Source organism: Ovis aries, chromosome 9 (genome assembly GCF_016772045.2).
Source record: "Ovis aries strain OAR_USU_Benz2616 breed Rambouillet chromosome 9, ARS-UI_Ramb_v3.0, whole genome shotgun sequence".
In the NCBI taxonomy this organism is placed as follows: domain Eukaryota; kingdom Metazoa; phylum Chordata; class Mammalia; order Artiodactyla; family Bovidae; genus Ovis; species Ovis aries.
The window spans coordinates 46,974,101-46,988,721 of NC_056062.1; the positions used below are offsets into that span (position 1 = coordinate 46,974,101).

Here is a 14,621-nt window from a genome sequence, read left to right on the forward strand (position 1 = left end):
ATACTTTTAATTTTAATTATTTTCAAAGAATACCAGTAATGCCAATAGAAGTCACACTTAGAATTTATCAATTAAAAAAACACAGTGCTCTCCCAGTGAATTCTCTCTACACTGAAATTCAACTTACAGCCCAAGAAACATCCTGATGAATTTTATAAAAAGTCATGTTTTTAAATTTCTGCAACTCTAAATTTTGCTATTCTAGCATTTGAATGAACCATAAAAACCAGATTCTGCCCTATTTCTGGTAAGTCTTTCAACAATGCACTGAGCTGACATCACTTTGCTTGTCTGGACCCCTGCTCTACACGCAGACAGCCTGGACTCTCCGACTGTCTCAACTTCACCTACCTCCCAGAATGTGCACCTTCCGAGGAGCACACTTTGCAAGCACTGCTGCCCCTGTGTAAACAGGACATTTGTTTATGAGGGACAGCTTTTGCTGTTGTTGCTATTGCTTTGATCTCTACCATAGATTAAGACTTTCAGCAGAAGCAGACATATAATTCAGAAATCAAGGCTCAGTTTTCTTCTTGAAGAGAAAGATCAGAAAGCCAACTCAATGGGGAAAGAACCTGCAAGGAAATACGGAGTTAAATATTTAGCAGTACTCCTTTTCCAGTTTAACACATTGGGGTAGGTATTCTTTATATTTCCTATAGCACTTAGCATAGACTAACAGGAAATAAATGATTAATATTCTGAAAGAGAAGAGAGTGAGAAGTAAGGAGGGATGGCCTGAAGGTGAAGGGAGGGAGGGAAGAGAGAAAGGAAAGTTAATGGTGCCAAACGAATGTAGTTTCATGGGGAAAAACTAAACCAAGCTGTTTACATGAATGTGTGCATAAAAAGGGAAGAAAATGGAAGAGGAAAAATGCTTTAAAAACTGGCATGTCACACAAATAGTTTCCAACTGTGGCTTTGTGTCAATAACACTCACTGGAAGATAATTTCAACTGACCAGTAAGCCTGTTTTTTCCTGGGTCCATTCTACATACAAGGAGCAGAGGGTTCTACCCAGGAGACTGGGGGTGGGCTCAGGATTCCAGTTTGAATAGCTAAATGGCCAAGGGCATTTTATCAACTGTCAAAATATTTATTTTTCCAAATCACAGTGCCTATACTGCTGACATCTGAAGGAAATATCACCAAAATAGCAATACAATTAAATGCTGGCAGATTTTTGCCTAAAGCATTTAAATATTAAGATACTACATTTCTGTTTAGAATAATACTGATTTTCTCAGATATGCAGTCAAATCAAGCTGCCTGTCTTCATGGGAATTTACATACCTCTCAGATAAATCTGACACCTAATCACAAATCTTTTCATGCCTATGAACAAAGAAGGAATTCAAAATCTAAGAAATACTCATTTCAAATGTATTTTCAACTAGTGGGGACATAATTTCTTTTATGTCTTGATACACTTAATATACTGTTTAGTGTTTAGCACTGAATATACAACATACCACAAGAGGTATATCATGCTTTACTGTACTTTGGAGAACTCTCTCTCCATGTTGGTACTGAAGAGTTGAGATCTAACCTAGCATGCATGGACAACCTTCAGCCACCCATCCCATTCTGTTCCCACCCCAGATATCTCTATAGTAGAGAAAATAAACTTATAAATAAATACACAATATATATGACTCCACAGTGAGCCGAGGTTTCCATAGCAAAGGGAATATTACACTTCAAGGCCACATTGTCAAAATAGATTTATCTAACGTTCCTGTTTTGACTATCAATTCTGAGAAATTTTTATCGGCCAACCTTAAAAATGCTTAAAATGTGAGATTGCAATGGCAACACTCATGAAGCTATAGATTAGGAAGCACAGTCCAGGCAACTAAAAAAATTTTAAAATTCAAACTACAGAATTCTCTTCCACTATTCAAACCTGGAATTTGCATTTACACTCAGAGACAGAATCCTTTAGGAAAATGTGAAGAAGTACACTTAATCATGTTTTCAAATCAAAATTTTAATGTACATTCATGTACAGTATCTTATAGGGCGTCTCTGGTGGCTCAGTGGTAAGGGAAGCTGCCAGCCAGTGCAAGAAACGCGGGTTCTATCCCTACATCGGGAAGATCCCCTGGAGGAGGGCATGGCAATCCACTCCAGTATTTCTTTCCTAGAGAATCCCATGGACAGAGGATCCTGGCGGGCTACAGTCCATGGGGTCACAAAAGAGTCAGACACAGGACAGAGTGACTAAACAGCAACAGTATATTATATATTTGAGACTCAAAATATTTCTGTATTATATATCCTACTCAACCTTGAAAATAAACTAAATAAGGAAAGCTGAAGTTCTTTTCTGGAAAGATAAAGTTCTGATTTATCTCAAAGTTATGTCACTTCATTTCTTAAATAATTAAAATGAGTCTCCATAGAGACATAAATTATGACACCATCCAAGATAAGGGTTCTAAGTAATTCTATAGTCACAATATTTCATACAACCTATTCTCTGTAAAAGTGATTTATCCAACAAATCACAGATGCCACTCACAACATAGTATTTATAATACTGCAAGGAATAAAGAATTCTGATTCATAGGATACCATATTTCTTTTAACAACAACAACAACAACAAAATGAGTCCAAATGGCTTTTTCCCATGCACCTGCCCCCCAAAAGTGAGTACGAAATTAAAGTGCCGGAGTGGGACTTTAAATTGTTTAGGGCATCATTAAATTTCAAATAAGTCGTCATGTTATACAGTTTGAAATAAAGGTTAAAAGACCTACTAATGAAATATAAGCAAAATATTCCATAATATTTTATTTTAAAATTAATTTTAGGTTCTCAAATATGAATACTATGTTCCTATATTACATTTACTGCCACAAATATGCCTGTATTTAAGGCTACTTAGGCAGAAAAATGGACCTCAGGGGTTAAGATCAAAGTCTTTGGAGTGGCAAACTGCCACTTACTTGATATGACCTTGAAAAAGTCACTTAACCTCTCTCAGCTTCAATTTCCTTATCTGTTATTCTGAAGATAATGAAAAGCACTTACATAATGCCTGGCACACAGTGAGGGAGCTATAAGTAATAACTGCTGTTATTTAGTATTATCAAAGGAATTCTTAGATATAAATAAGAAATGGCTGTGTAATTCCCAAAATTTAACTTAAAAAAATAAAAAATAAAAGGCCTAGAGGTTAGACTTAGTCCTTTCTATAAATAAAAAACCATGATGGCAGAAGGAGAGACCAGTATTTAAAGAGGGTCAAACAGATCAAAAAACAATGCATACAAAAAATGAAAGGTGACAAACCAATAGCAGTGACTAACATCCTGGGACACTTAAGGAATAACTGCCAACCACACAAGGTAGCAGCTGTGTCAACTTATGCATATAGCTACCTTCAATAATGAATTCAAATATCAACACAGAGAGCAGAAAAATGGCCCCAAATTTCCCTCAGTCTACAAAGAGAGCACAACTTAAGTAAATTACATTTTGTATGCACTGACAGGTAGTGGGAAAATTGTAACTTGTTTGGTTTTCGGAGATTAAAACTAGACAGCTGAGGTCAAATAAACTTTGTTCTCCATAAAGGTATCATAAAACATTTCCATCATAGTAGCATGCTGGAGTAAGGAGGCGAGAAGCTCCCACACTTGTGTCAGATTTATACATCACTTAATCCTAAGAATCTACTAGGATGCTGACAAAATACAGAATTGGAAGCATTATCCTCTGACTTCTACCCTGATTAATCATACTTGAGTAACACAGGTAATTTCTCTGAGCATTTAAGAGCTCTGTACTTACAAAGTATGTGATAGAAATTAATTTCATATTTAGAGAAAAGTATGAAGAACTATTTCTAGTTTGTATTTACAGATGCAGAGCTCAATGACTCTGAATAGAAATAAATTCTTAATATCTATTACCCAATAATTACTGTAACAAACATTTATTCAGTCTTTCCTATTCAATGAGCACTAGTCTAAGATGCAGATACTGTTTTTAACAAGACATAAGTAGCCCCAATGTTCATGGAATTTATATTCTAGTAGGAGAGACTAAAAATAAAAATATATCACATGATCATAAACATTATGATAAAAATAAATCAGAGTTGTGTGATAAGAAGGAGTGATTGAGAAGCTATTTCAGACTGGTTGGACCAGAAGAGCCTGCTTGTTAAATCTACCTATATAAGACTGAAATTTGCTGCCGAAGTCTATAGCAACCATTCTTTTATTTACGTATAAAAATAAATATACACATTTTGCCAGGCTATGAAATTATAATTCACCTCATCCAATGGGTAAATGTAAACTCTTCCCAAATACACACAACAAACACTGATAAACAGCTATGGTCCTTTTACCTTCAAATATTTCTAAAACGTGGATACTGAATCTTCATAACAAAACAAATGTACTACATTTTAAAATTCACATTCATTTTATTTATATACTATATTGCTCAATTGTAAATAACTTTAAATGTTTGATTATACTTAAAAATCAGAATATACCAACAGGAAAGCTTACTTTTAACTCACCTGTGACTGTACACAGTGCAGAAGATCTATAAATGTGTAGCCAAATCCAAGAGAAATCTGCAATAAAAAGAAATGAACAAATATGAACAAAAAATGCAGAATCCTGTCAGACTCATTAGATTCGGTATTTTTTATAACCAATGTAAGTAATACTCATTAATAACATCTCTCTACTCAGTAACTCACTGACACCATGTAAATCAAGAAGCAGACTCGTTGTACAACTTTTATTTGTCCACACTAGTATAAGACAAGGCCACATTTCAGTATCTCCCAATTCAGCGAATTATGAGGTGTCTACCCATCAAATTTTGAGTTCTCGACATAAAACATATTACATTTTCTGGTAGCTGCTTGTCTAATCACTAGCACTTCACTGAATAAAAGCAAAGGAGGCCCGAGCTACCCATTTTTACACGGCACTCCTAAAGACCACCCCACAGCAACACAGTGCAGAAGAGATGTTTGCCAAATGAATGAATGAATGATTTAATTAAATGATTAATTAAGCTCGCATACTGATCTTACTTTGCTGTGATTTACAGTTTGCCTCTATGGAAAAGAATGGCTTGAAATTACTGAAATAAAAATCTGTCATAACTGCTTAAACAAAGACATTCAAAAATGAATAACTTTTAAAAGTCTAGAGTATAATGATGCAATAGGGAATTCCCTGGAGGGTCAGTGGTTAGGACTTGGCTCTCACTGGCAAGGGCCCTAGGTTTGATTTCCTGGTCGGGAACTAAGATCTTACATGCCGCACGGCAGAGCCAAAACAAATTTTTAAATAACCATAAAAATGATGCTATCTATGGCAATCTGCAGAAGTAAGAGTGGTTAAGAAAGTAAGAACTGAACATTTTCAATAATGAGGGCAACAGCTCCCCAAGTTTCTTCTGGGCCTGTACCTTTGAGAAGAACTTAGCAATGAAGGACCACACACTTCCTCTGACCCACACAAGGGTCACTTACACTGCACCTAAGAAGTTTCCTTCAAGATGCACAGCCCAGAATATGAACATGGCAAATATGTGCCTATGAGATTTTCTGTGTATGAACGTTTACCACTCTTGTGTACATTACAGATCTAAGAAAAACTGCACAACTGCTACTGCACGGCTGCTAGTAGCATGTTTTCATTTTAGCTATCATGGGCTACTGGATTTAATCAGCTTCAAGGAATGTTTTTACAAACTGAGCTACTGTACTTTTTCCCTTCAGGTGACACCAATCTGTAATAATTCATACTCTGAATCATTATCAGGCTTGAGTATTAACTTTCTTCTGAGCCCTTTATTCTTTAGAATAAATAGAATCTAACAGTAAAAAAAAAAAAAAAAACCCTAATGTTAATTTAATACTCAAACTGCCATTGTTCTAGGGCACTAGGATCTGATTTCATAACCTGAGAGGTCTAAAGGGGAAAGAAATGGGGGAAAACGCACTTTCATTTTTACCAGGACCTGCTCAGGCTGGAGCCCATCATATATAAAGAAATGCAGCTAGGGAATCAGGCAGGATGATTCATGAAAAACAAAAGGAAGTCTATATGCAAATAAGAAGTTATCATGGTAAATAAAACGAACAAATTCTCAAGTGGTAGTCCATGAGCAGTGTGCAATAAACTGTTACATAATAGGGGTCATCAATTCTATACAGTGCTCCTGGGGTAAATATACTCATTATGCTGACCTACTTAAGCCCATTCTAATTCTATACCAACAACTAATTTGCTCAAGGACATCACACTATGCAACAGTCAAGAGTTAGAACTTGTGATATGAGTAGAAATGATGACATTAAACAATTACGGCAAAAAACCAAAACAAAACAAAACAATTACGGCTTGATCTATACCATTCACAAAGGCTTTTCTGAATGTGCTAATATAAGGAGGGAAAAGTGCTAATGAATCCAAGCTAAACAAAAATACACAAAAACATGAAGACAGACGATGCATAAAAACATGAAGATATTATGATACCTCGGTGTGACACTTTAAACCAGAAGAACAAATAAAATACTTATAAACATAGAATTACAAAATGTTTTCTAAGTCACTGTCTCTGTGTCTGTGTGCATGCTTGGTTGTGTCTGACTTTTTGTGAGCCCACCAGGCTCCTCTGACCATGGACATAATAGCTATTTAAAGTGACAGTTCGAGCAATGACAAGCCTATAGGAAACCGACATCTTCCTACTCTTCTTGAGCCCTGACAGTTTTTAGGAAGCTCCTTCAGGAGTTTCAAGGGAAGAGGAGCAGAAGACTACCCTGAGCCTGGCAGAGTGACAGAGAGGAACCCTGCAGGAAATGACAGAGGGATACACATGTCCTCTCTCTCACAACCACTACTATTTCCACTGTATAAACCAAAAAAGGTAAGCCTCCTCTCCATAGAAAAAAAAAAGCTGCCTGCAGCAGATAAAAGAACCTGGGGCTAAGATCATCGAACAGGTGAGGTTTCAAAACCTGGCTCTCTCACGTGAATACTGCTGCTGTTAATATTTCCATCACAAGCCAGCTGCTTAGGCGTGTGACCTCAAAAATGTTACTGTGGACTCAACTATCAAATGAGGATAATGTCCTCTCTGCACCACCCTGAAAGTATTAAATGAGATAATTACACAAAGCACTTGGTACATGGCAGGCATTACACATAATTATGATTCTGCCAAGTGTGATTTAGCAGAATAAATGCTGCTAGCTGTAAATGACAAGCCTAGCCTAGCCCAAGTAAAACTGATCTTTCCTGAGACGTCTTAATAGCTTTCTCTGCCCATAATTGCCCAGACACATGCATACACATGGAGTCTGATGGGATTTTTTTTCCCCCCTTGGCCATGCTGTGTAGCATGCAGGATCTTCAATCCTTGACCAGGGATTGAACCAGTGCCCCTGCAGTAGAAGTGCAGTCTTAACACCTGCACCACCGGGAAAATCCCCTGCTGAGACATTTTCTGAATGAGGACTGGCTTTAAAACTTTAAGCAGAAAGATAATATTAATACCTGATTTCAACTCTTACAATAAAGTTATAATAATCAAAGAGGTAGGGACTGAACAGAGTCCAAAACAGGCTCACACATTTATATCAATCCATATTTAATAAAGGTGACATGTTAATTCAGTGAAGAAAGGGGCAGTCTTTCCAAAAACATAATACCAAAAACTGATTATAGATATGAGAGGGAGGAAGAACCTCAACCTTTACCTTGCACTCTGGGAAAAATCAACTCAAAATGGATAGCATCACAGATCTAGAAATAAGAGCTACAAAGCTTGTAAAAGAAAGCAGTTGGAGAAACTTACTGTGGATTAGGCAAAAATATTTTAGGTATGATACTTTAAAGGTATAAAAGAAAAAAAAAACTGTTTAAAGACCATAAAAGAAAAACACAAAACTGAATTCCTTTATAATTAAAACTTCTGGGCTTCCCTGGTGGCTTAGTGGTAAAGAATTCACCTGCCAATGCAGGAGACACAGGGTCGATCCTTGATCTATGAAGATCCCACATGCTGCAGGGCAACTGAGCCTGTGCAAGACAACTGCTGAGCTTGTGCTGGAGAGCCCAGGAGCCACAACTACTGAGCCCACGTGCCACAGCTATGGAAGTCTGCGTGCCCCAGAGCCTGTGCTCTGCAATGAGAGAGGAGAAGCCCACAGTGCAAGAAAGAGTAGCTCCCGCTCGCTCCAACTAGAGAAAGCCACTCTCAGCAGTGAAGAGCCCAGCCAAATAAACAAATAAATAAAAACTTGAAAAATAATAATGTTAAACCTCCTTTTTTTCAAAAGAAATAATTTAACAAATGAAAACCCAAGCTACAGACTGGAAGAAAATACTGGCAAAATAATTATCTGAAAACACCTATATATTTAGAATATATAAAGAGCTAAATACATAATAAAGGATGTACATAGAATAAATAAAGGAATCTCACAATAATAAAACAGTTCAATTTTTTTAAATGAGAAAAATATGTGAAGACATTATATATATATATATGTCACAGGGAATGTACATCAAAAAATATTGGGTATTGTTAATCATTAGGAAAATGGAAATCAAAATCAAAACAAAATACAATAGCCCATCCAGTAAAATACCCAAAGCATTGCCAAGGATATGAAGAAACTAGAACTTTCTCATTTTATCCCTTGCTGGTGGGAAAGTGCAATAGTACAGTCATTTTGGAAAACAGTTTGGAAGTTTCTTATCATCTAACCCAACGATTTCACATCAAGGTGTGTTTTCACTCATCTCAGGGACAGAGGACCATACAGAGAGTTGTACATGAATGTTCTTATCAATTATGCTGAAAAAATTCAAAAGTTTGAGTTGGAGAATGAATCTTTTTCAGAATGTGGTACATTCATATAATGAAATACCACTCGACAATAAAAAGGAATGGATAGCTAACGTATGCCACAGCATGAATGAGTCTCAAAAACATTTTGCTGAAGAAAGGAGCCAGACACAAAGACAACAGACTACACGATTTCACTTACTTGAAATTCCTAGAAAAAGTAAAACTACAGGGACAGACCAAGATCCGTGGTATCCTGGGTTAGGGAATGCAAGTGGGGACTGACTGGAAGTGGCAGCCCACCCCAGTATTCTTGCCTGGAGAATTCCACGGACAGAGGAGCCTGGGGGGCTTCAGTCCACGGGGCCACAAGAGTCAGACATGACTGAGTGACTAAACCAACAACCAACAGTAGCAAACGGTGGTGTGAGCATTTGCCAAGGAGAGCGTTAACTAACACAATTACTTTGAGACAAAAAACAAAAGAAAAAGAAATCAGGACTGAACTAACATCACTTAAAAAAGATTGTTGGCAGCATTAAAGGAATAGGTTGATGATTTTCTAAAAGGCAGGGGAGGGTTAGAGGAGATGCACGTGATATTTTATTTGCTTGTTTGAAAAAAAAAAAAGGGGGGGGGGAACAGAGCCAGAGGAAGGAAAATAAGCCAGAAACAAAATGAAGTCACGTGTGTAATAGTGGCTAAGACAGCACCTTCTAACTTAGTAGCATAAGGGAAGGGCCATATCTTGCTGTTTGGGTTTAATATCACCACAGGTAACAACTATCATTGAGAGCTCTGGGCAAAGGGCTTGAAATGTGTTACTTAATTTAATCTTCCTAACAATCCTATGAGGCAGGTACTGCCACTATCATCACTCCTTTGTAGATTCAGAAACTAAACTGAGATGAAGCTGAAGGCCACAAAGCTGATATGGCAGCAAAGTCTGGATTTGAACCCAGAGTCTGACTGCTGAGTCTATTCTGCTCTTACCCTCTAGGCTATTATGAAAATTTTGATAATGTTATCATTGTTGGCAATTTGATTAGAAAAAGGTGGCCCAAAATGCGATCTGCCTTAAAACAGCCACCTTGAGTTTTTGATATGGTACCAACAAGAGTAGTGTGCTCCTCACGCCACCCAGGCTGACATTGTTAATAAATTGGGACATTACTTCTTTCCTGACTCAAATGTAGCCTCATAATTTTCTCAAGATTGCCACCAATTAAAGGAAGTCATCAGGACTTCCCTGGTGATCCAGTAGTTAAAGACTCCGGGCTGCCAATGCAGGGGGGCAGCAGTTTGATCCCCGGTTGGGGAACTAAGATCTCACATACTGTGAGGCACAGCCAAAAAGCAAAATAGAGAAAAGAAAAAGAGAAAGTCATCAACACCAGTGCCAGTATGCAAACAATATACTTTCTAACTGTAACAAAACCAACTTGATTTTTGATGGACAACAGAGTACATGGAACCAGCCACTGGAAAGATGACTAACAAAAAGGGAGCCACCATACTTCATGCTCCAATGTAGGTCTTCTTTGTGATTTAGCCAGCACCAGCTCAGTCAACAAGCCAGCCAGACACAGCGATAGAAACTAAGAGGACACATGGGGAAAGGAGGAGAAAGCTAGGGGTACTGATCAGATTACTTGAGATTTTTCAACAGTTTAAGCCACTAATTTTTCCACTTGTTGCTGAGAAGCACAAAAACTCCTGAACAACTGGACAGAAAACACCTTTACCTCGGCATGTTTCAACTCATGTAACATCAAGAGGAAAGTCTTACTTTCAAGATTTACCTATGAGAACTACTTCAGATTACTGAATAGGACACTGTATATATACATATATATAACATATTTTAGATAAAATATCCTTAAAAGCCTTAATAATGTAAAGAAAGTGTACTACATATACAAGGTAAAATTCTTTCCCAAATATTAAGTTAATGGTGCTAAAAATAACATCTAATCTACAGAAGAATAATTTATAAGTTAACTGATGAATATACTTCAGACAATATACTTCTATATATACTTTATAGACAAGCTCATGTTTTCTTTCTTTGTTTAAAGAGTTCAATGATTCCTAACCCATGAAACTCTTTATACATGGCATCTAAAACAATGAAACAAACCAGTGAATATAACAAAAAAGACACAGAGATAGAGTGAACAAACTGGTGGTTACCAAGGGGGAGGGAAAGTGGGTAAGGGCAAGATAGGGGTAAGGGAGCTGGGCATACATCAGAAGAAAAATATGGTTTGAAAGGATACATGAACACCAGTGTTCACCACAGAACTGTTTACAACAGTCAAGACAGGGAAGCAACCTAAATGTCCATCAACAGAGGCATGAATAAAGAAACTGTGCACAATGGAATACTACTCAGCCATAAAAAGGAATGAAACTGTCCCATTTGCAGAGGCGCAGACAGACCCAAAGGCTGCCACACAGAGTGAAGTCAGTCAGAAAGAGAAAAACATATGTTTAATCTCTCTTTTATGTGGAATCTAGGAAAATGATAAATGGACTTATTTGCAAAGCAGAAATAGAGATAAAAGATGTGAAGAACAAACATATGGATTCCACGTGGGGAGGAGGGGATGGATGAACTGGCAGACTGGGACCAACATATATACACTTCTATATATAAAATGAATGACTAATGAGAACATACTGTAGAGCACAAGAAACTCGATTCAATGCTCTGTGACAACCTAAAAGGGAAGGAAATCCAAAAAAGAGGGGGTGTATGTATAACTGGTTCACTTTGCTGTACAGCAGGAATATTACTGTAAAGCAACTATACTCCAATAAAAGTTAATAAAAAATAAAAATAAGAAAGTAAAATGCTTTTCCATGAAAAGAAAAAGATAGGGGTAAGGGACTAAGCTGTACAAGCTACTATGTAGAAAATAAATAAAGATATACTGTACAACATAGGGAACACAACCAAAACTTTCCGATAATCACGCGTGCTCGGTCACTCGGTGGTGTCCGACTCTTTGTGATCCCCAGGCACTGTAGACAGCCAGGCTCCTCTGTCCCTGGATTTTTCAGGCAGGAATTCTGGTTTATGTCGCCATTTCCTCCTCCAGAGGATCTTCCCAACCCAGGGATCAAACCCATATCTCCTGTGTCTCCTGCACTGGCAGGCAGATTCCTTACCACTGTGCCACTTGGGAAGCACCATGATAACTACAAGAGGAGTATAGTCTTTAAATACTGTGAATCACTATGCTGTAACTCGAAACTTAAATAAAACTGTAAATCACCTATACTTCAATTTTAAGTGAAGAAATTTATGACTTCATAACTTCTCATCCATCAGTTCAGTCGCTCAATAGTGTCCGACTCTTTGCCACCCCATGAATCACAGCACGCCAGGCCTCCCTGTCCATCACCAACTCCCGGAGTTCACTCAGACTCACGTCCATCAAGTCGGTGATGCCATCCAGCCATCTAATCCTCTGTCGTCCCCTTCTCCTCCTGCCCCCAATCCTTCCCAGCATCAGAGTCTTTTCCAATGGGTCAACTCTTCGCATGAGGTGGCCAAAGTACTGGAGTTTCAGCTTTAGCATCATTCCTTCCAAACAACACCCAGAGCTGATCTCCTTCAGAATGGACTGGTTGGATCTCCTTGCAGTCCCTGGGACTCTCAAGAGTCTTCTCCAACACAGTTCAAAAGCATCAATTCTTCGGTGCTCAGCTTTCTTCACAGTCCAACTCTCACATTCATACTAAGTATTAAAAACTTGTAAGCTACAATTAAAATAGATATATAGAAAGGGATATATCGTCTATTTTAAAACTCCTAAGCTACAGGTTACAGCCTGTGGGGTCGCAAAGGGTCAGACATGACTGAGCATACACACACACCCAAGCTACAGGTAGGTATACACATACAACTGATATGTGTGATATGATGAAAAATAAAATACCCGTCAAATTTGCACACCTCATATGACCATTCCTTTACGACCGTTCCTTTCAAGTCTGTCTCTCATTCACCATGACCAGAGTTAACACAGTAATGCAGCTATCACAAAACACTAACTCTACAAAGAGCAGTATTCTCACATAGAGACAGACCTAGAAGAAAAATTAACTCACATGTGGTTGAACGCACATGCCTCCAATTTGGGAGATGACTAAAGAGACTAAATTTGGAGTCACTAACTTGAAAACATCATTTAAATCCACTGATAACAGTTTAAAGAACAACGAGCTGGGAGTCTGGAATAAAGCCCTAAGGAAATCCTTCTTTTAAAAATTACATAGGAAAGGAACTAACCAAGGAGAATGAGACGAAATTACCTAAGAGGCAGGAGGGAGACCAGCACAGAATCTGAAGAGGGACTTCCCAGAAAGAGAGGCTGGACAAGAGCTGCGCAGTGTCTACCTGAGTTAGAGCAGAAATTGCTCATGACTTTCCTAAGAAGAGTTTCATCAGAATGATACAGACATAAAGCAGACTGGAGAAAAGTTAAAGTGTTGACAAGTGATAGGAAAAAAGGATTTGGACACAACATATGCAAATGATCACTATCATGACTAGCTTATATTAAAATCTGGCTCAAGGGGTAAAGAATCTGCCTGCCAATGCAGGAGAAACAGGAGATGCGCATTTGAGCCCTGGGTTGGGAAGATCCCCATTCCAGTTATCTTGCCTGGAAAATTCCATGAACAGAGGAGCCTGGCAGGCTACCATCCATGGAGTTGCAAAGAGTCAGACATGACAGACACACACATGCCGCCTAGACTGTGAGCTTCTTGAGGGCAAAGGTAAGGTTTCCTCCGTCTTTGATTAAGAAGACAACCTGTGGTTGGACAGGTGACCTTTTAAACAATGCTCCTGCAGAAATCCTAGGGCTTTAATTAGGGTGCTCAGCCAAAAACACACAAAAACAGTCTTGAAGAGAATTAGAGGGGAGAAAGGAAATAACAATGTATTGGGCAGAAATTAATCTTTTTTAAACATAAAAGAAAGGTTCAGAGATGACTCCCACTAAGACGAGAACATGCCAACCTGTCAACCAACCAGTCTCCCCAAAATAAAAGGCCCCCAAAAACTATGAGTAAAATTTTAACTGTTTTCCTCCCAAGAGGGTTGGGTCATTTTGGCCTGAATGTTCCCTTTCATCCTCACTGAAATGGGAATAGGTACTGAAGCCTACAGCATATGCCAGAAAAGGTGAGGATTACTACAGATCATAAATTTAATTTTTACAATAAATCAGTGTGAGAAGACACATCTACCATCCTTAATGCAGTAAAATATAAATCCCGTTATAAATATTAACAAAGGAGGAACAAAATCCACTCAGGGAGAGGGAATAAGACTGTAAACTCCTCTCAGAAACTCACCTTCTCCTTGGATGTTCACCCTAACTGCAATGACCACTCTTACAAAATGAGCCTAGAAGCTTCCCCCATAACCCTGAGCACAACCCACACAAATGTGCACAATAATTACCTTAGGGCTGTGGGGTAACAAGAGGAAGTGAATCAGAAGTGACATTAAACCTATGCCATCTGAAGAAAAATACCTCTACGATCTGTCTACAAATGGTGGGGTGGTCTTTAATCTCCCAATACCCAGCAGTGTCCTCAAATACCATGACACAGCTTGGGCTCAGTCATTTCAGTTGTGTCCGGTTCTTTGCGACCCTATGGACTGTGGCCCACCAGGGCCCTCTGTCCATGGGATTTTCCAGGCAAGAATACTGGAGTGAGTTGCTATGCCCTCCTCCAGGGGATCTTCCCAACC

General features: G+C 38.3%; 1 protein-coding gene across 36 annotated transcripts in view; it reads right to left on the reverse strand.

Moving 5' to 3' along the window:
• The window catches only part of NCOA2 (nuclear receptor coactivator 2), a 284,545-nt gene that overhangs the window by 175,812 nt on the left and 94,112 nt on the right, over positions 1-14,621 (reverse strand). For all 36 annotated transcript variants that reach the window (XM_060393788.1, XM_060393784.1, XM_060393776.1 and 33 more), the window contains one exon: positions 4,542-4,598. The gene's annotated coding sequence lies outside the window, so the exon portion shown is untranslated. The remainder of the gene's footprint in view (positions 1-4,541; positions 4,599-14,621) is intronic.